The following is a 23,140-nucleotide window of genomic DNA, read 5'->3' on the forward strand; positions in this document are numbered from 1 at the left end:
ATTTTATTATCACTCTTCTTTAAACATGGTGTGGTGGGCCAGGGTCCTCTCAAGTCCCCTCCAGACCCCACTTCAGGTTTTTATGCTGTCTTTCTTTCCTCCCTCCCTCCCCCCAGCAGACTCCCCAAGGAGTTCTTGGAGCAAACAAACAGAAGAAGAGTTTTTGTCCCTTATGGGAGAGGGGAGTCTGTGGGGAAAATAAAGAGAGGTAAGGGTGGCCTGAAACTCAGGCAGTTTTCCTGGGTCTATCCTTTGGGCTTAATCTAAATGGGGGCCTACCTTCAGACTCTTCTCCTGTGGTATACTGTTCTGAGGCTGGGTCTTTCAGCTTCAGGAGCAGAGAGGCTTGGTGCTGTCTCCCTCTCAGCAAATCTGTCTAAGATAGGGTATCCTATTCCTGTTCATCACCCTTTCTTGTGGCAGGCTTTCCCTTTTAAGCACCCCTTTTTTAAACTCTGCAGGTGCACCTCACTGGTACTAAACAGGCCCAGAAGGAGTTTGTTAGTCTCCTCTCTGTCAATGTAAGGGTGTGTTCCTTCACACATGACAATGACTTGTTTCACTTACGTACCATATACTTTAATATGGGATTACTAGCATATTGTAATCTTCTGAATTAATTGATTTTTACATGGTCTGTGGAGTAAGTGTCACACTTGGGGAAAATCAAAACTCATTTTTACATACCTCTATATTTAACCACTGTGGATCATTGTTTTCTTCTTTTGATCACTGATTCTGAGAGCTATTGAGTGATTTCAACTGCCATTGATTGGCAAATGTTGAGGTTGTTCAGCACTTAGCAGGATCAGGCCTTTTTTCTTTACCAAATTAAGGCTCTAGTCTTGCAATTTATTGCACTTCAGTAGGGCCCAAATTCATGGTCCATTCTTGTCAATTTCATGGCCATAAGATTTGAGAATTAGTCAGTTTCACAGGTGTTGTAATAGTGGGGATTGTATGAGTGAGTGGGTGGGTGGTGGTGGTGCAAATCTGTTGTAGAGGGGTTGCGGGATTGCCACCCTCACTTCTGTGCTGCTTTCAGAGCTGGGCTCTGAAGGCAGCAGCCGAAGAGCTTCCTGCAGCCAAATGAGGCTTCTGGAGGTGCAGATGGGTCAGATCTTCCCCATGCCGCTGGGAGCACCCCAGCCAGGAGCTCCTGGCTGCTCATCCCAGCCAGTGGCAGATTAATGAATTACAGGGCCCATGTCGGGGCCCTGGCCAATTTGCGCACACCCACCCTGGAAAAATGGGTGCCCCAAACTATGGCAGGAGATGCAGGGGTGAAAGCCCAGGAGCCTGGGCACCCCGAGCCTTGGCAGGAGCTGTAGGGATGGAAGCCCTGAACCAGGGTGCCCTGAGCCCTGGCAGCAGCTGCAGTGGTGGAAGCCTCGAGCTGGGGTGCTCCGAGCCTCGGTAGGAGCCGTGGGGACTGAAGTCCTTGCAGAACCATGGAACAGGAGTCCAGTGCTGGGGCGCCCCGAGCCCTGGCTGGAGCCATGGGGATGGAAATCCTGAGGCCCTGCAGAAGCCACAGAGTGGAAACCCTGAGCCCGACTCCCGGCTGGGCTGGGGAGCAGGACAGGACTTGCTCTTCCTCTGCCTCACTGCTCTCAGGAGGAGATCAGACCCACCTCCAAGTACCTTCCCCGGCTGCAGGAAGCTCCAGGATTGCTCACTTCTTTGCACTGCCTCCAGAATTGGGCCTGATCTCCTCACGGAGAGCGACTGTGCAGGGGAAGAGAAAGTCCTCTCCCTTCGCAGCCCAGCCAGGACTAGCAGCTAGGAGCCCCCAGCAGGGGCACTCCCAGCAGCACATGTGATATAGCTTTCATGGGGAGGGTCTTATTTCACGGTGTGATATGTTTTTCATGGCTGTGTAATTGGTAGGGCCTTACACATGGGTAGACTGCTGTACCCTGGTGGAGCCTCACTGACCTCGCTGAGGTGCCATGTGGGTGCAGCAGTCCATCCTTGCACAATAGATTGCAAGATCATGGCCTAAAATTTTAAATATTTGTGTATTGTGTAGGCAAAAATATGTCTTTGTATTGGAGTTGAGGAGAATAAATATCAATAACTTAAGGGTTTTGAATAAAAATACAGTTGTTACAAGAACATAATAATTTTTAAAAATCAAATCACTTATCTAAGAAATTCAGAGTTTAGATTAAACTAAGCAGAAACCCAAATGTTTAAATCCTACACTACCCAAATTTTGCATGAGACAGAATAGAAATTTTGTAATGATGCTTATGAAAATCATACATTCTATAATTCATCATTTTCTTTAGCCTTATTACTTTCCCTTTCTTCCTCTATTGCTGGGATCAAGTACCATGACCACAGGGAAACATGTACTTCATGAGTTAGGTGCATGTGATATTTTTGATACTTATGCCCAGCTTGGGAAGTTGTAAAGAATTTATTGCTACCAGCCTTCCCCATTCAGGTGGCTGAAGATGAAACTGTCTCATGTTCAACCTGTTCTCTGCAGGGAACATTACAGGAGAAGTGTTATAAGAATGGCCATACTAGGTCAGATCAATGGTAATCTGGGGTGACAGTGGCGATGCGAGCCAAGAGGTTCCACGAATGGCGGTACCAGGAGGACAAAGCACCCCAGTCCCAGCTGTTCGATTTAATCCACCTGACTCAGAAGTGGCTATGCCCTGAGACCCACAGCACTGAGAAGATGGTGGAACTCCTAGTGGTAGACCGGTACATGAGGAGGTTACCATCAGGCCTCTGTGCGTGGGTGGGTCAGACTGACCCCTCTATCTATGACGAACTTGTCACCCTGGTGGAGAGACAGGTGGCTGCCCGTGAATTGTCCTTGACTCCCCGGGAGAGGACAGGGCAGGCCCAGAGGCCGGGCCCCAACCCCAGTTCTGGGACGATCGGGAGATCCAAGAGGATGGGACCCGAATGCCGAGTCATTGAGGACCGGCCCGAGGATCGAAGGGGAATGGGGAACACGGGGTGAGGACGGGGGTGGCCGACCAAATAGCTCAGGACAGAAGGGGGCTACTAACCGGTCATACCGGTGTTATGGATGCGGGGAACGGCCACATAGCAGCCCAGTGCCCCAATGGGGACGAACCCATGCAGTGCAATCTAGGAGGTCACGGAGGGTGCTGCAGTCTCATTGGCCTGGTAGGGGTGGTAGAGGCCCCCCATGGGTATACCAGGCCGGTAAGAATGAATGGCATCAAAACCATTGCCCTGGTAGATTCGGTGAGCGCGGTCACACTGGTCTCCGGGAAGTTAGTGGGGCGAGACCAGATGACCCGGGCCAAGCACACGGGGATAACCTGCATGCACGGGACTGTGAATTTCTACCCTTCAGTCCCCGTGAAGATTGAGATCCAGGGGAATGTTACCCGGGTGACAGCAGGGGTGGTCCCTAAGCTCCCCTACCCGGTCTTGATTGGGAGAGATTTCCCTGGGTTCAAGAACCTACTCCCCGCAGTAGAGCCTAGGGTGGAGGGCAGACCCCTGACGGAGTCCGAGGCACAGGCAGCCAGCCCTGCCCCTGCTTTTGCCGAATTTGCTCCCGAAGTATTTGCACCCCCCCGGGAGACCCCGGAAATTGCAGCGGGAAAGAAGGGCGGCTAAAAGCCTAGGGACACGAATACTGGCTGGGACCCAGAAAGCTGCCCTGGCTAATAGGTGAACCCGTTCAGCAGACCAGGAGACTGCCCAAACTAGCGAGGACCCAGAGGCAGGTCCCAGTGCCAGCCAGAGTGGCCCCGGGGGTGAAGGTGAGGTTGGGCCCCTAGAGGAGGGCCAGTTGGGGCCCCTGCAGGAAAATTTTGGGCAAGACCAGGCCAACGACCCACTATATGTGAATGTGAGGGAGGAGGTAGTGGAAATAGATGGCGTGCCCGTGGAGGGCCGGAGCAAGGGCCCAGGGCCGTACTATATCCTGAGACGCGACCTGCTGTACCGGGTGACACAGATACAGGAGGAGGAGGTGGAGCAGCTCTTGGTGCCACGAAAACATATTGGAGTATTGGAGCTGGCCCAAAGTCATTTATTCAGGGGGCACTTAGGAGTAGATAAGACCCTTGACCGAATTCTGAGAAGGTTTTAGTGGCCAGGAATACGGGCGGAGGTCCAAAGATACTGCCTCTTCTGCCCGGAGTGCCAATTACACAGCCCCCGGCCTCATCTGCGAGCCCCATTAGTGCCCCTACCCATCATTGAAGTTCCTTTCGAGAGAATAGCTATGGACCTGGTGGGACCACTAGAACGATCAGCGCGGGGCCATCTAAATGTGCTCGTCATTTTGGACTATGCCACCCGGTACCCTGAAGCCATTCCATTAAGGAGCCCCACCTCCAAAGCAATTGCAAAGGAACTACTCCAGGTCTTCGCTAGGGTGGGCATCCCCAAGGAAATCTTGACAGACCAAGGGACCCCCTTTATGTCCAGATTAATGAAAGACCTTTGTACCCTGCTCCGCATCCAGGCCCTGCGGACCTCAGTATATCATCCGCAAACGGATGGCCTGGTCGAGAGGTTTAATCGCACCCTCAAGAGCATGATAAGAAAGGTAGTGGCACAGGACGGGAAGGGATTGGGATGCCCTATTACCCTACCTGATGTTTGCAATACGGGAGGTCCCTCAGGCATCCACTGGGTTCTCTCCCTTTGAGCTATTATATGGTCGCCATCCGCGGGGTATATTGGATATAGCCAAAGAAGGCTGGGAGGAGCAGCTCAACTCAGGAAGAAACGTCATCGAGCACGTGGCAAAGCTGCGAGAGCGAATAGCCCGGGTAACTCCCATCGTGCGGGATCACCTGGAGAAGGCCCAGGAGACCCAGCGGACCTACTATAACCGACGGGCCAAGGCACGGAGGTTTTGGCCAGGGGACCGAGTGATGGTGCTGTTGCCAACAGCAGAGAGCAAGCTCCTGGCTAGTTGGCAAGGTCCATATGAGATCGAAGAAGCAGTCGGAGACCTGAACCATAAGGTGAGACAGCCAGACTGCCGGAAGCCGGTACAGCTGTACCATATTAACCTACTGAAGCCCTGGCGGGACCATGAAGCATGCCTGGTCGCCCGAGAAGCGACCCCCCAGACAGATGCTCCACGGGGGAGGTTAGAATATCCCCTGAATTAACCCCCGAACAGCGGACAGAAGCTATCGACGTGATCCAGCGGAACCAGGACGTGTTCTCCAAGCAGCTAGGTCAGACAACGGTGGTCCACCATCACATCATCATTGACCCTGGGGTGCGGGTAACGAGAAAACCATACCGGATCCCAGAGGCCAAGAGGGAAGAGATTAGGAAGGAGGTAAGAAGGATGTTGGAGCTCGGGGTGATTGAAGAGTCCCACAGCCAGTGGTCCAGCTCAATAGTCCTAGTCCCCAAACCCGACGGTACCCTGCGCTTCTGCAATGACTTCAGAAAGCTGAACGAAGTATCTAAATTCGATGCCTACCCAATCCCCCCTATCGATGAGCTAGTATATCAGTTGGGGAAGGCCCGCTACCTGACCACCCTGGACTTGATAAAGGGCTACTGGCAGATCCCCCTAGCCAAAGATGCCAGAGAGAAGACCGCCTTCTCCACGCCCGACGGCCTATTTCAATATACCGTCCTCCCCTTCGGACTCCACGGGGCCCACGCAACCTTTCAGAGGTTGATGGACCACCTACTGCGACCCCACACCAAGTATGCGGCTGCCTATCTGGACGATGTGGTCATCCATAGCCCTGACTGGGAAATGCACCTGGGGAAAGTGGAAGCGGTGCTCGACTCCCTCCAGAAAGCTGGCCTCACCGCAAACCCGCCTAAGTGCGCGATAGGACTGGCTGAGGCCAAATACCTGGGCTACGTGGTAGGGAGAGGCCTGGTAAAGCCCCAGTGGGGCAAGGTGGAAGCCATCCGGGCCTGGCCCCGACCGGTCTGCAAGAAATAGGTCAGAGCATTCTTAGGGATCGTGGGGTATTATAGGAGGTTTATTTCCCACTTTGACAGTAGATAACCACTCTAGATCACCAATTTGCTACCACTTTGGTCTTGCTCATGTAATCATCTGTTTCTCTTGTCTGACATAGTCTTCCTTTTCTAATGTATATCTATTTATAAGTTGCTCCTTGGCTGTCCAGTGTCTTCCTTGTTGCTCCAAATAAGGAAGACACTGAAGAGCAGCTGTTTTAGCTCATTACTTTCATGTACTTGACTTCTCTGTGTTTCTAAAAATATGCCTCCTGACCAGGAATAGACAATAAAACAGCTACATTCTCTACTGGCATAACTTCACGGAACTCAGTTGAGTTATGTCAGCAGAGAATTTGACCCAAGAAGCTCTTGGCTTCCATTGCTACCTGTCAGCGTAGGAGCATCTATGGACCTTCACCTCAGGACCTTCAGATTGTGTAACTGGAGCCTTGGTAATAGAAGCTGGCAACCTCCCATAATTGAGAGGGGAAGTTATCTTCATCTAACAGCTACATAGCATTTTGAGGAAATCAATGGACAGCCAAGGACCTTCCATCTTAAAACTGACACTTGCAGTTTCAGAATATCAGAGAGAAGTTACCCTCTCTTATTCTCCTCCTGTAATCATGTTCTTACCATATCTACAGGAGAGTCAGCTGCTCAGTGTTTCATTACACAGTGCAATTATTTCTTCTTACATTATATGTAAAAGCGTTTCCTATACAAAATCTGGCAGAAATGTTACATTAAATCACTAATGTAATAAGGATAATACTATACTGTTGTTCATCTGCATACCATATAGATAGCGTAATTGTATGAAGGTTTTATGTTCTTAAAATGGCAATTGATCAAATAGGCTATTGCATTCCTTTATTCTACTTGTCAGACAAATAAATTACTTTATTACATTTGCTAATCAGTTTGTTATTTGCCTGTAGGATTCAAAATGTGCAACTTATCCAAAACTAATAAATTATACTGTAATAAATTAATTCTCGGAAACAATCCCCTTATTATGTAGCTTTGCAACCAATTGAATTCATTTGTTTTTTTGGGGCAATTTATAAGTAAAATTATACGTTTCTAGAAATAAATTCTTCATCACCAGTAAAATCTGGGGATGGTGGAAGCTGAAGAAGGCAGCAATCCAAAGCCCCTAGCAATATCTCGTTGCCAACATTTTAAACAATATCCCCCAAAAGAATGTTTACAATTAAAATAAAAGAAAAAATCTGTCAGTTCTATTATTGGAAAAATTATATTATAGTGAGATAAAGAGTCTTTCTGTCCCTCTTCCTGTAGTTAAATTTGCAACCACATTTGATTATAAACCTGATTTTCATCCCTTCTCTAACTCAAAGTAAAAGCTTCATTCTCAAAATTGGAAGGGGGACTCTAGTTAATTTAATGAATAGTTGTAGTTTTCAGTAGTCTTCAAAGAAAAAATCCTTATGTTCATAATTAACAAGTCTGAAGCTAAGATGAATGTGTCAGAGAACAAATTGAATCAATTGGAGGAAAAATGTACGCTGAGGCATGAATTTTCAGCAACAGCCAGTGTGATGCACTGAAGAAATTTAGGATTTGGGGGAAAAAATTATATGCTTAATAAAATGCTTGCTATATATACAGGCAGTGTAGAAAATTGCATCTCAGTACCTCATTGGATGGTATTGGTGTAGGGAGCCTACTTTCACATCATTCAAGGAGCCCAGGGGTGTGGTAACTTCTACTGCATACATTGTAAGGGCTTCCAAGGCTTACTGAAATCAATGGAAAGACTCTGACTTAACCTCAGTGGGCTTTCTTTCGGTCCCTACGTGCAAAGAGATTCATCCTTGCAGCTCTTGATGTCCTGCAGGATAAGAGCAATGCTTCTGAGCATCTCCTAAGTTGCTGTGGAGCGACCTCTTCCCTTTCTCCTCTTGTGGAACTTCAGATGTGCCCAGGAGAGGAGCTCAACTGCTGTGCACGTGGGGAAGTACAGAGGACCAGAGCTTCTCTCTGAACTCCTTGCAGCCTGTTGCTATTTGACAATTTATGGGCCTCTCTCTGTTTTTATTGACCTATCTGGTAAAATACTCAGCTAATGATGTATTAGGCAAGTAGTGGTAAAATTGTTGGGCAATATTTTTGACTTTTTTTTCTGCTTTTCAGTCAGCCTTCGAAGAAGTTATATCCTTTTAGCATTTATTAAATGGAAAGTAGATTAACTGTGTGTTACAATTTCATTCCCTATCCTCTTGTGCCCCCCACCCCCAAAATAAAAACACAAAACTGTTTGATTCTTTTAAATTGAAGGGCATGTGGCCTTTGGGAAAAAGTAGAATGGCCTCAGAGACAGTTTGCACTCCTGACTAGTAGGTTTAGTCTTTGGAGTAATGGTGTCAGGTAAATTGTCGAAGCCCTGCACTTAGGCATGTGTTCAATGCATGTGGGATGGTTCCTTCCTTGCTGCCCCCTTGCTCCTGGGGGCAGTAATCTGCTCTTAGCCCATACCAGTAGGAGATTACTACTTCACTGAGTTGGCTCATCTGTGTTTGCCAGAGTATATGGGGGATGGAGTTAAGGCCCTGGCTTTTCTCCTCTACTTCCTGTTTGCATGGCTGGGGAAATACTGTGGTGCACTGCCTCTCCTTACTCCCCAACACCTGGTGTGGAGGCCATGTAGGGACATAATAGGGTCTTGCACACCTACATGGCTGCATAGGTCATACCAGTGTGTAGTAATTGCTGTCAGTTATTTAGTTTGTGATGGTGACCACTTAAAATAGTAGTTCATGATGGCTTTACTATACTTCTGGATACAGTGTGTGTTCAGTGTGTGGAACAAGGATGATAAGATGATTTGTAAATTTGTCTGCTGTATTCTGTCTTGTGGAAGGGAAGATTTATGGCTTCTTCTAGTACCATTAAAGGAGACTCCAGGGACCAGCTGAAAGCTTCTCTGAAGTTTGTCATTTTACCAACAGGTGCAACTCCATTGTTCAAGAGTTTCAGCTTTAGGGCTTGATCTCGCTTTCTGATCTACATTGCACCTTATTCTATCTCATAAAAATGAGCTGCTGTGTTTGTACAAAAAATTAGTAGCTCATTTCCCGAAAGTCAAGCTAATAGATTTCATGTACAGTAGTAGAGGGCAGAATCAAGCCTTTCCTCTGTTTTTATACTTAGTGTATATAAGGGAGATCTGAGTAGGCATTAGTATGGGCCTGGTGAAGGAGGTCACTCCAATTCCACGTGCATAGAGTATGCACACAGGACTCAAACAGTGTGTGTTGATGCAGCAGATTTAGGAGAAAGAAGCTGGAAGCAATGAGAATCTGCAAAGAGCAGAGACAAAAAGCCCAAAGGGTACGAGAAGAGATTGTGAAACGTCAGAAGGGAAAGACAGCTGATGTGATTCACAGAGCTGCTTAAAAAAGTTAGACTCACTTCTGTTCCAAGCCATTGATTAGGATGAGAATCATGGGGAGGCAATGGAGAGTTCACAATAAGGAAATTCAAATTTTTGTAGAGGTGAAGAAGTGCTTTTGTTTTTCCCCTATTTTATATAATCTGGGCTTTTGGAAACTCTTTGTTTTCAAACAGATGCCTCTAAACTGCAAATAGGTGCGACACTAGGTTGAGAACAGATCTGAAGATGTGAAATAATAAGAGTAGAAAGCTGTTCCCAAGAGAAAAGAGAACATTCCATGACAGGGCAGGAATCCTTGTGTATTAAATGGGTTGTTGAGGGGTTATTATGATGTCTTCTAAAATTAGATTTTGTGCTAATTGCTAAGCACCATCCGCTCACTTGGATGAATAACATGAAAGATAGAAAATGCCCAAATTACTAGGTGATATTTAGCATTCCAGCCATATCATTCCCTTTGGTTGTTTGATTCTCCTGTGCCTGTGCTGGTATCCTCAGGCAGTCTTTTGATACTGCTCATTTGAAAAATTGCAGCCTCCCCATGGTTTTGACACTCACTCCTACCTTTCTCTGCCTTTTTTGAATGCAGACTTCCATTTTCTTTGAAAACCCTTTGTCACAGAGGCAGCTCACCAGACTGCTGCAAGATGAACCAGCCATTGACTCCCTCGGTTTTCAGCCTCTGGCATCTGAACATAGCCTAGGCCTTGGCCCTGTGTTGGGGTTCCTAGCAACACTCTGAGTGCAGATCCTCCATGTAGCATCTTGTACTGATAGTTGCAGCCATGCAGTTGTATGCCCAGCCCCTGGAGCCAATGCTGACACTTCTCCCTCTGCACCCCCAATGCCGAGTCGCTTAAACACCCCATTTCCCAGAACTACGCCCAAAAGTGTTAGCCTTTTGATTTACCTCTTCGAGGGGCCCCATGGGGGGTGTGGTATATAACAAGCGTATAGCACACGCTTTGCACAATGTTCTAACGCTATTGCTCTTTACTTAGTCAGATGAGAAATACATAGATCTATACAAAAAATAACAAACCCTACATGCATTTCCCTACCTCAGTTTCCTTGCCACTCGAGAGCAATTTTTTGGGCTGGGATCAGAGTCTTTGTGGGATGCAAGATCCTGTCCCTGCCCCTGCAGCTGCATGGTTTCTCTTCTGAAAACATGAAGCTGCTCTTCTTAGGTCAGCTTACTTCCTCTGACCACATGGCCAATCTGTCCTCTTCCTCTCTGCTGACCGAACTTTCTGGGTGACTCTCTGTGAGTCCTTTTATAACCTTTTGCTTTGGTCTTCTTTCTCTTTGTCCATGCTTTCCACTTCACTCTCCTCTCCAGCTTGCTCTTAAGATAGGAGGAGGAGTGGAGAGCATGGACAAAGAGACAGATGAAAAGGAAAAGGTTATAAATGGACTCTCAGAAAGACACTCAAAGTTCTCCTAGCTGGAGTAAACCCCTTTAGCATATCTATTGTCAGGTCAAAGCACAGTTGTTAAAGTTAAGTACTCCCCATTGTCCTCAGCCTGATGTGTACCTGTTGCAGGTCCTGCCAGCAATGATGGATTCCACATTTACATAAGGCATTTAGTGATAGCAATTTCCATAGTAACAACTTCATAATATCAAGTAGAATTTATAAACTGTACAGACAGTTCCCCACTTTCCTCCCCCAAATTTTTACACCCTTAGTAGTTTTCTCAGATTTAGAATAAATCATAGCAGTATTTACAGGCATTTTACAGAGAGATAATAGGAAATATTAGTTTTTATTCTTATGCATTTGATATATAACTATGTAAAGGAAGAAAGTTAAGGAAACCCAGATGACCTCAATCCAGGATCAACAGTTTCTGCTAGTCTTCTAGATTCCCAGCCTGTCAGAACTAATTTGGGCTCTAACATCTCTTGATGTAGGTGTGCTTTCCCCAATTACTCAGTTCAATATGATGCACTGATAAAGGTGACCTCATTAGAAGAGTCATGGTGTCATAAATTTACATTACATTTGTTTAAGCCTTCTTGTCCTTTTTAAGTCCATTCAATATACAACATGGTGTCAGCTCGTTAGTATTGGATCAAAGTATATATTACGTTTCTGATTAAACAGCCTTTCTTCTGAAGTTCGGAATAAACATAATTATAACTTCTTCCTTCCTGGTGTTGGTTTAAGATTAACATATGTCTAGTTTCAGTGAGTTCTACCATTGTCCTTACTCAGCTGGGTAAACAGACTTCAAGGAAATTAAAGAAATTTCAGCATACAAACCATTCGTCCACTATTCAAAACTCTTTCACATGTTCTAATGGACTCTCTTTATCTGACTAAAGAGTATATTTAGTATCTTTTTCAGAGCATTAATTAATGGAACATCAATTAATGTTTCAAACCTCGTTTCTCACCAGTTTTTAAGCCATGTACCTAACAATCTAGTCCCTGGGTTCCAGATTAATAGATAAAAGTGGTCAATATACATACATCAGGTAAAACTATGATTGGACATGCCATATTGTTTCATCAAATTCCAAAATTAGCAGTGGGTCTTCCAGTCATTAATGTGAATAATTGATATTCTGCTTTACATTCTCAACATAAGTTTCAGTTAGAAACTCACAGACTTAACAGAAGCCAATTAAGCTATTTTCTTCTGTTTTTAAAAGAAAAATAAAGTTTGTGGCTCCTTTAATCTTTATTAAAGGCAAATCCTGAATGAACCTGTTGTGCAGGCCAAGTGGCCAGCTTGTGCACTGGATTTCTGTGCAGGGAAAGGAGCTTTGTGTAGAGCTCGGCAAAAATTTTCAGCCAACACACTTTTTTTTTGCCAAAAAATGCAGATTCAGCAACATTGAAATGTTTTGCTAATTCATGTTGGTTTCATTGAACTGTTAATGTCTGGGGGAGAGGGAGGGAGAGAGCAAAAATCATTTCCAGGAAAAAGTCAGAATATTTCATTTTGACATTTTTGAAACAAAAGGTTTTAGAATTTTTAAATTCAAAATGACTCTTTGTTTCAAAAAGTTTCTTCAATTTTATTTAAAAAATTGAAAAAATTAAATGCTTGAAACTGAAGTGAAACATTTCATTTTGAGTTGAATTTACATTTACATTTAGTTTAACCTGGAACAATTAAAAAAAATTAATTAACCATTAAAAAATTTTTTTTGGAACTGCCAGCAAACCAAAAAATCTAGTTATTTTCACAGCTCTAATTTTCTGTTCCACAGCAGCTACTTCAGTCTTAAGGTTGTCATAGCCCTACAAATGCAGCAGCATGTGCATTTCACGGAGGAAAATAGCTAGGAGAGTTTGTGCAGTCAGATCTTCTACCCAGACCCCATTCCCTAACCTCACCTGTACACTGGGATGCAAGGAGCCCCAATGGCATAAGAACAAGGATCCCCTTAATAGGGCCTCCACATGATGCTCTTCTATCTTTCTGCAGTGGAACCGTACCATAGGTCATGGTCCTGTGTCTGCAGAGGAAGTAGGATGTAGCCCTTAACAACTGGGTAGAATTTGGGGACAGTAGCATTAAGAAAAAGGGCTTAATAAGAAAAGCATAAAATATGATACAGTGAGACCTAAATCTTAAATTACTGTAAATCAGCATTGAATTTGCTGTGTGTAATAAAGTGATTAGAGGAGTTGTTCCAAAGCTAGTTATAGAACTCTGTTTCATTAATACAGTCTCCATTTCAAGTTCACAAATGCAGAAGGTTTAAAAAGAATATTCCATTAAATATGTGAAATATTTTAATCTCATAATTACCAGTGGTTGGTTTAGCTTTGAAGATGCTATTCTATAAGTTTGGAGTAAGCAGTCGTTCACTGAAGACAGCTCTGCTAACCAGAATAATAATTACTGTATGTGGCTGAAGCATGTTAATTACTACAGATATAATTAGTTTTAGTGCAGATGTCTGAATAGAAGTGCATGTTTTTACCTGTGGCATGCACAGATCTACAGGTATTGCTTTCATTTCTGTTTTTGAAAGTATATGTGGCTATGAATTCCCGCCATTGCAAGCCATTTGATTTGTGTAAAAGAATATTTTCCATGTATTAACATGTGGAAACAGTTTGATAGATTAGGATGAGAAGAAATTAATCATAGTGACTTTGAGCAGTTTCAGTTGGCTCATATCCAGAGCTAATTTAGGCTAAAGCCCAAAGAGACAGAAGTATTTGATAATTTGCAAATAATCTTTCACCTAATCAAAAATTCCACCACAGCTTTGTAAATTGTTGGATATATATCTGGCCTGACTACATTCATGTATGTTATTAGTCTGAGCTGTTTATTTGAACAGCAAATTTAAGTGACGCTTACATTCACTAAAATAAAGTCACTTGTATTTCTACTAAATTCAATTTTTTTAAATTTAGAGGACATACTGGGCCAAATTCATCCTCAACACAATTCCATTGATGTTAGTGGTATTGCACTACTAATGTATTTGTCTTGTTGTGTCTGACTGTGCTAACTGATTTCATTATAAAGCTTCAAAGAAATTATTTCATTTTATGTGATTTAAATATACTTTTAAATTTAGGTCTGTATTTTTGAAGATGGAAAGATTATTTCTTTTTTAAGGCAATGTAATGCAAGATTTTCAGAGCTCTGTTTCCATGCTGCAGTGCTTGTCAAAGCACAGTATAACTTTCTGATTTAAAAAATCAATGTGTTATAAAAATGTTAAAATTAAGATATGTTAACACTAAGAAATATATGGATGATTAAAATTTTCCTATTGTTAAATTGTCATTCGTAATCTTGATGTATATGAATCTGAGATCAGATCTACTCTTGTGTATTAAAAATCTGAAATTCTCATCTATTAACATAGATTCTTCTTTGAGTGCTGGTCCCTATGTGGATTCCAAACGAAGTATGTACATGTGCGCCATGCACTGGAGCCAGAACTGTTCGTAGTAGTGTCTGTCGACCCGCATGTGTGTTGTGTGTCGGCCACGTAGTGTGTCTGAGGTCTTATGAAGCTGCGCGGGTTGACGTCTCTCTAGTTCACTCTTATCGCTGCATGGCCAGAGTTGGAATCCCTCTTCCTCCCCGTTCAGAAGTTTCTTCTAGCATCATTGTATGTAGTTTTTCAAAATTTGTTAGGAATTAGTTTTTTGTTACTTCACCTTGTGCGTGGCATCCTGTCCGCCAAAGGGGACTATGCCCTGTGCTTCATGCCTGTGCTCCTTCTCTGTGAGCGACGAGCACCCACGTTGCCTTTGTTGTCTGGGTGAAGCTTACAGCATCTCCTACTGCTCCATCTGCCACGGACCTGGGAGGCTCAAGAGCTTTGGCGATGCGCCTGTGTATGCACGCGACTGTGGCACTGGTGGGACAACCGGAGCGACCAGCCTCACTATCAGTGAGTGCTTCTCTGGCTCCTTCCAATGGCTCTGGACCATTGGCTCTGGTACCACCATTGGTATTGGCAGCACCAGTGAAGCCCCACCGTGCTCAAAAGAAGCACACTCAGGGGCACAAGACCGACTCCCCGAGAGGGACCAACTATAAATGCAGCATTGCTTCCCCGAGCTGTGTGATGATCCTGCTGCTCCACTGCCCAAGAAATCTCAGCTGGAGCACAAGACAAAACATCCTCGAGACCAACCAGCATCATCTTTGGCCTCAGTCACAGGGCCACTGCCTTTGTCCCAGCTCTGTCTACACCGCTGGGACAGTCTGGCATCTCATGCCCGGTTCTGCGCACACCTGGCCGCTTGTCTCCTCTCATGCCTATGGTCGAACTACTTCTACCATATGCTGGTTCCCCACTGTGTCCCAGATCACCAGGGACTGTGTAGTCTCCATCACCAGTGGATTAGCTGCTACCACTTGGCCACCATCCTGCTCTGCTACTCTTCACACTGTTGGTCCAGCAGGTTGGGATATCATCACATAACTGCTCTGCGCTGCTGGCCCTGTCATTCTGACATCACTGGCCTTCCCGGACCAACCCTCCGTTTTCGAGTGGTCCTCAGAGCAGGACTCGGCCTTTTCACTGGTGTGCTCTTACAGTCCAGAGTCATAACACCTGCCCTACACATTGGCGTATGGACCTCCTGCTGAGGCATGGTACCCTTGAGGGCCACTGGTACCAGTGGATCCATATGCTTGGTCCTACTGGCTGCCACTGCCTCATCATCAGCCTTCGCCCATTTATACTGCTCCTCGCTTTGTCTATGAGGAACCCCAGGACACCACCACATCTCTGGCACTGTCAGCACCATCAGAACCACCTATCCTGATGGGAGCCTCTTCATCCCCTGATGAGGTGCTCATCCCGCCTTCTCTTTTATTTCTGGATGATCATGGTCAGTACCATAAGCTACTCTGCCACATGGCGGGGGTCCTCAACCTCTTGGCTGAAGATGTGAAGGACTCCCAGGACGAGTTCCTGGATATTCTCCAACCAGCTGGGCTTTCACACAGTACTCTTCTCATCCATAGTGTGCTCCTTCAACTGGCTTAGGCTGTCTGGCATGCCCCAGTGTTATGTGTGCCTACACCTAAGTGGGCAGAACGGTGCTATTTCGTCCCTGCCTTCCTGTCTACTCACCCATCACCCAATTCTTTAGTGGTTCAAGTGGCAACTGAGCATGCCAGACAGCAACACTTCAAGACCACCCCTCTGGATCGAGCGGCCAAGAAACTTGACTTCATCGGGCGCAAAGTCTGTATGTCAGCAGGCCTGCAATTCCACACTGCCCGTTACAAAATAAGACTTCCTATCATACAATAAACAAGCAGAATTTCAGGCTTCCCTCCTGGAGGATAAACTCAGCCTACCTAAGTCTCTGATTGAGAAGGGCAAATTGGTAGACCCTCCAAGCTGTGGTGGATGCAGCAGATACTGTTCCATTCTTTTGCCTTGGGAGTAGTGCTGTGCAGGGACTCCTGGCTTCAGAATTCGGGTTACCCGAATGAGGTCCAGACCACTCTTGAGGACCTCCCATTTGATGACCAGAAGCTTTTTAGCGACAAGATTGACAAGAGTCTTCATTTGCTCAAGGACTCTCATGCCACTCTGCAGCCCTGGGTCTTTACACTCTGGCCCCAACTTGCCGCCAGCACCAGGCCTCTTTCCGCCCCTGCTATCCTACTTGCTCTGCCTACCAAGTTTATCCTCCACGCTAGCAGAACCAGTCCTGCTGCTGCCAGTTCTCTCAACGGCCTTGATACCTGGCCGCTACCACCTCTGCTGCCTCCTCATTCCTGCAGTGCCCTTCCAAACACCCATTTTAATTCCTCCCTCAAGAACCACAAACCTTCCTCCACTTCTGCAGTCTCTCTGGTTATCTTCGGGGGCCGTCTTACTCCATTTGCTGGCAATTGGAGCAAGATTCCCACTGATTGCTAAATGTTGAACATCATACACAGGGGGAACCTCATAGAGTTCCTCTCCTTCCCTCCTTGTCACCCTCTCTGTGGGGGCCCTGAGGATCCATTTTAACAGGATCTCCTCCAAGAGGAAGCTCATGCCCTTCTCCAGAAAAGTGCAATAGAACGCGTCCCACACCATTACCATGACAGTGAATTCTACTCCTCTTATTTTCTCATCCCGAAGAAAGGGGGTGGCCTGAGCCCCATTTTAGACTTCCAGGCTCTGAACCACTTCATCTGCAAGTTCTGCTTCCACATGGTCACTCTCCTCCAGATTATCTCATGGAGTTTGGTTCATGGCTCTTGATATGAAGGATGCATACTTCTATGTGGACATACACCCTGTCCATCACAAATTCCTTTGCTTCGTGGTGGAGCATTCATACTATCAATTCCAGTTCTCACTTTAGGAATAGCTACCACTCCCCACATTTTCACTAAAGTCGTTGCGGCCTAAATGAGACACCTTGGCCACTTGTTGTTTCCATACGTGGATGTCTGGCTCCTGGTTGCCTCATCCAGAGAATGTCTCCTGGTCATCTGGAGGGTCACATGGCCCAGGGCACCTGGTCCCCCAGAGAGTCCAGGATGCACATCAACATCGTAGAAATGCCAGCCAGATGCCTTGCTTGCCAGGCGTTCTTGCCTCTAATCCACTCCCGTCATGTACAACTTCTCTCTAACAATATGACGGTTGTTGTCTATATGAACAAACAGAGCATCTCATGCCTCACGTCTCACCAGTTCCAGAGGTGAATGGCTTCCATGCAGAGGGCCCAGGCTCTGGCCCTTTGCGTGGAAACCATTGACCTCTGGAACTGGTGTCTCAGACACAGGATTACATTCCATGCAGTCCATCTTTCAGGCACCGACAACATCCTTGTGGATGATCTCAGTTATTTCTTTCACAACAGCCACTAGTGGGGGCTCCATGACCCCACTTTCCACTCCATCTTCCGCCAGTGGGGCACGCCAAGCTGGGGCCTCTTCATGACTGCGACCAACCACAAACTTTCCCATTTCTGTTCTAGAGGCACTCTGGGGCAACATGCTGCTTCTTTGCTGCTCAGTGGGATTCCGTTACGCCTTCCCACCCATATTGCTCCTCCCACAGATCCTCCGCAAGGTGCGGTGGGACCGAGCGGTCCTTATCCTTATTGCTCCCTTTTGGCCTCGCCAATTCTGGTTCACCAAACTTTCATCTCTCTGCTTGCCCTCCTGTCCATCTCCCCTCTCTCCTGAATCTCCTCACACAGGCACATAGTCAGCTTCCAACCTAGAGATGCTTCATCTTATGGTCTGTTACTTAGATAGAGCTCGTGCACAGACAATGTGTGCTCCATAGTGGTGCGTGACGGTCTCTCACATAGCAGATGTCTATCCACTAGGGCATACTGCCAAGCCATGTGGAGACACTTCATTGAATGGGCGTCCCATCACCACCCTTCCCCCCCGCCCCGACTCAGTTTTCATCCCGCCATCCTCGATTACTTTCTCCACCTTTGACTTTTGGGCTTTGCCCACTCCTCCATCCGAGTCCATCTAGCGGCACTCAGTGCCTTCCTCCCACCAATTAATGGTTTCCTCTGCCTTTAGCCATCCAAGCACTGCTCGTATCCTCTGTGGTCTCCTCAACACCTTCCCATCAGTCCAGAAACCCACCCCTCTCTGGAATTTCAACCTTGTCCTCATGACCCTCACTAAGTTGCCCTTTGAACCCTTGGTCACTTGCTCCCTCACCCACTTCTCCATGAAGGTGATCTTTTGGGTGGCCATCACTTCTGCTCAACGGGTTAGTGAACTTTTGGCAGCCATGATGGCTGGACCTGCCTTTTACGGTCTTCCCCAAGGACATGGTCTCCATATGACTTCATCCAAAATTACTCCTTAAGGTGATCTCTCCATTCCACCTTAACTAATCCATTCACCTTCCAACCTTCTACTTGCAACTGCACACCTCACCCAGAGAGTGCATGCTACATTCCCTCAATGTCTGCTGTGTGCTAGTCTTCTGTCTACAATGCACCTGCACTTTCCAAGCCTTGCCCAAACTCTTTCTCTCCACTGCGGAACACTGCTGAGGCCACACGTTTTCCTCCCACTGCCTCTCCAAGTGGATCTCCCAATGCATTGCAGAGTGTTACTCCCTTTCCCGAGTCTCTCCACCACCTGGCATCACTACCCACTCCACGCAGGCGCAAGCCGCCATGTTCACCCTTTTTTGTACAAGTCCTGTGGCAGGACATTTGTCGGGCAGCCACGTGGTCCTCCATCCATAATTTCACAGCTGACTATGCCAGAGCCCCGTCAGTGTTGATAGTGGGCCGTCAACAGCAGCAGATGTGGTAGTTGTCTGCGCAGTTCTACAGACTCTCTCTCCTACTGAGACCTTGCTCCCACCGCCACTGTGTACTGCTTACTACGCTACTCATTTTTGGAATCCACATAGAGACTAGCATTCGAAGAAGAAATGGAGGTTACTTATTGTAACTGGAGGTTCTTGTAGGTGTGTGGTCCCTGTCTGGATTCCAATCCGGCCCCCCCATTCCCTCTGCTCCAGGCGCTATGCTTGTTGGTAAGAGGGACCTGGAGGGGCGTCGACCCACACAGCTTCATAAGACCTCGGATGCCCCATGTAGCCTACGCATGATGCACACATGGGTCGATGGATGCTACTACAAACAGTTCCGTCTCCGGCACATAGCATGCTGGTGCACCGCAAATTTGGAATATAGATAGGGGCTACACATCTTGAAGAACCTCCAGTTACAGTAAGTAACCGCTATTTAATAGATTTATAGATTCCAAGGTCAAAAGGGATCTTCTGTATAACACAGACCCCAAAGTAATTCCTAGAGCATTTCTTTTGGCAAAACATCCAATCTGGATTTTAAAATTATCAGTGATAGAGACTCCACCACAGTCCTTGGTAAATTGTTCTCATGGTTAATTACCTTCACTGTCAAAAATGTACAGCTTATTTCCCGTCTGAATTTGTCTAGCTTCAACTTCTGGCCATTGGATTGTGTTATACCTTTTTCTGCTAGATTGAAAAGCCTAATATTAAATATTAAAACATGATTAAAATATGTATAAGATACGCTTTGGGTTGGTAGATCTAGCTGAGGAAGATTCAAGGTGGAAGGAGAATGAGTGCCAGGAGATATGAAGCTAGGTAGCAGAGCAGAAACAATTGCTAGGAGGAGAGAAGGGGTGTCAGAATAGAGAAGCAGAAGAATCTTCACTTTAGGGTCTGATGTTGCATAGCCTGCGAGTCTTCTATCTAAGGTCCCAATATAACAAGCTGGTTTGTATTTCAGTGGGACTCTGCATGGACAGCTGTTGGGCCTGGATTAACCAATGTGCACTCAGTGCACTTGCATAGGATACCAATCTCAGGAGGACGTCTGACTACTGGCAAAAAATCCAAAAAACCTGAGTGGTGCTGTGGCCCCTAGCACCATGTTGCAATGCCACTCACTCAGATTTGATCCATCTGCCCCCTATGAGGATAGAGGGGCAGCTGGGCCAAACCTGAGCAATGCAGGGCCATGTGAGTGCAGGGTGTGCGACAGGAGAAAGAGGAGGTGAGCAGCCAGGATTGGGAGGAGCCACCCTAGCTCTGGATGGGAGTGAAGAACTGAGCTGGTGTGGGAGGGGCAGTTTGCCAGTGAGTGGCCAGAAAGGTCATGGGGAGTGGAGAGAGGGACTGGGACAAGCTGTTTTTTGGTTTTTATTGATACAAATCAACTCAACTAGAAAATAATACTCGACTAATAATAAATAAAAATGTGTATGACTAACGACCTCAAAGCTCAGACTCTGCCTTCATTAAAACCCAAGAAAGTAAGTGAGTGTTGCACAGTGTTCTACAAGCTAACGAATTCAGGTTCTGTTGGATCCAAAGGGATAATGAGTTTGTGTTAATGACCCTGCACAGAAAACATGCTGGCACAAGATCTCCCTCAGTTTACCTATCCTATCCTACCCATCTAATCTTTCTTTTTCTTTCTGTGCTCTTGGCCAGACCTTCCACCTAAGCAGCCAGGCCAAATACCTGCAAATTGGTAACCTAACTAACAAATCAGAGGTGCTGATATGCTTTCTGCCTAGTTGCTTTCTTCACTACTTCAATATTACATCAGTCTTGCATAGTCTAAGCCTTAAACAGGTCACAATCGCAGCCAAATGGTGGGTGAATTGCTCCACTGCATCTTCTGGATCAGACAAGATAGAGATGTGAAGCTGGATGTCATCAGTGTATCTTTTACAGCCTCTCCTAATAGTTTCACACATACGTTGATCAGGATGTGTGATCATGAAGGAGCTCTTAAAGCAGCTGAACAATTGCCCAAACTACCTCTGGGATCTCTGGCAAAGAAAAGAAAAGAGCCTTGAGTGACTCCCCCACATCATTTTATGGATCAAAATATGTCCACAATGTATTTTGATTAACAATATCATGGGCAATTGACAGACAGAAGATCCAGCCCATTATCATCTTTCATCTCCAAAAGGAGATTCTGAGCTAACATTGCTGTTTCTGTAACATACTCAGATCTGAAATTCAGTCAGCTGGGATCAAGACATTTGTTGAATTGCCGCACTGCAACCTTCTTCATCATCTTTCCCCCAAAACAGAGGATAAACACATTTGTAATTAGCAAGACAGTCTTCCTGAGCAGAAACTTCATAATGGATTCCTTAAGGACAATAAGCAGCCTGTTCTCCTGAAGGCAAATGTTGATAGTTTCCATGAAGTGCAGGGCCAGTGCTTCTTAATTGAGCTTCAGCCAGGAGGAACATAGGTCCAGTTCACAGATTACCTTGAGAGCTTCTAGAACTGCAGTGAGTGCTGCCAGCTGAAATTCAAGCAATAAAGACTTAGGATATGTCTTCTTGAGTTAATGATTTTCTCTTTGCTAACATGAAGGGAGTCTAGATCTGAGCAATTTATATCCACATAAGAACTTGAAAATTCCTTGCAAGGAATAACACTTGGGTCTGTAGCTGAGCGAAAACAATCTGAATCAACTAGACTGTCCTCCACCTACAGCAGTTCCACTTTAGGGACATAGAGAATGCAATGGTGGTTGTGGTTTACTATTGAATTACTTTGGGGAAGGTCTATGGCTTCTGTTGTGCTGGAGATCAGACTAGATAATCACAGTGGTCCCTTTTGGTTTTATGCTCAACAATTATAGATTGACAGATACAGACACTAAATATGAATTTATACTGTGTACTAAACAGTTGTTAAAATAGTGTTTCAAAGTGCTTTTAAGAATAGTTTTAATTTTTTATAGAATTGTCTTTTTTTAATATGTGTCTAATTTGTGAGATCTGATTGTGTCAACTACATTGCATTACATTGGTCTGTTTCTGTGATGCAGCTGTGAAAAAGGCAAATGCAATCCCAGGATGTGTTAGTCAAGGTATTTCCAGTAGGGATAGGGAAGTATTAATGCCATTGTCCAAAGCATTGGTAAGACCTTGTCTGGAATACTACGTACAATTCTGCTCATCCATGTTCAAGAAAAATGAATCCAAAATGGAGCAGATGTAGAGAAGAGCTGCTAGGATGATCAGGGGAATGGAGAATCAATCTTATGAGAGGAAACTAAAAGAACTTGGCTTGTTTAGCCTAGCAAAATGAAATCTGAGAAAGGATGTGATTGCTCTGTATAAATGCCTTGGAAGGTGGAGGGCAGAGAAGAACTATATAAGGTAAAGGACACCGTTGGCACAGGAACAAATAGGTATAAACTGGTGATGAACAAATGTAGGCTGGAAGTTAGAACAAAGTTTTTAGTCTCAGAGGAGTAAGGTTCTGGAATGGCCTTCCTATAGGAGTAGTGGGCACATCAACCTAACTGGTCAAGATAGAGCTTGATATGTTTATGAACAGGATTATATAATGGGGTTGCCCACACTAGCAGGGGACTAGATTCAGTGACCTACGAGGTCCCTTACATTCTAACCATAGGGACATAGGACTGGAACCTGGCATGATTGACAAGAGATTATAACAAAATAGTGCATGAGCCTGGGAAATTTTATTTGATAAAATGTTTTTTCTGATATTACTGTTTCAAAAAAACTTGTATTAGACATTTAAATAGACTTAACTAATGATGAAAAAGCTATGGGTGTGCATATGACTTTCTCACCATAACCTTTTAACTTTTTAGGTTTTTTTTTTATGTAGCCAATTAAAACATGACAAAACAAATAACATCATCCAAATGCCCAGCAGCCGGGATATAGGAATAATGATCCAGGGCCCTGGAATCAGAAATTAGAGATGGAAAAGACCCAGTATTGTAGATCATTAGTCCATCTACCCCAACAGGATTTTTC

The 23,140-nt window shown here is 45.4% G+C and overlaps 1 protein-coding gene across 2 annotated transcripts in view; it reads left to right on the top strand.

Moving 5' to 3' along the window:
* The window catches only part of CRPPA (CDP-L-ribitol pyrophosphorylase A), a 185,140-nt gene that overhangs the window by 12,951 nt on the left and 149,049 nt on the right, over nucleotides 1-23,140 (top strand). The gene's annotated exons all lie outside the window — the stretch shown is intronic.

Source organism: Emydura macquarii, unplaced genomic scaffold, assembly GCF_026122565.2.
Source record: "Emydura macquarii macquarii isolate MOO-44397 ecotype Brisbane River unplaced genomic scaffold, CSIRO-AGI_Emac_v2 contig_2422, whole genome shotgun sequence".
NCBI lineage: Eukaryota > Metazoa > Chordata > Testudines > Chelidae > Emydura > Emydura macquarii.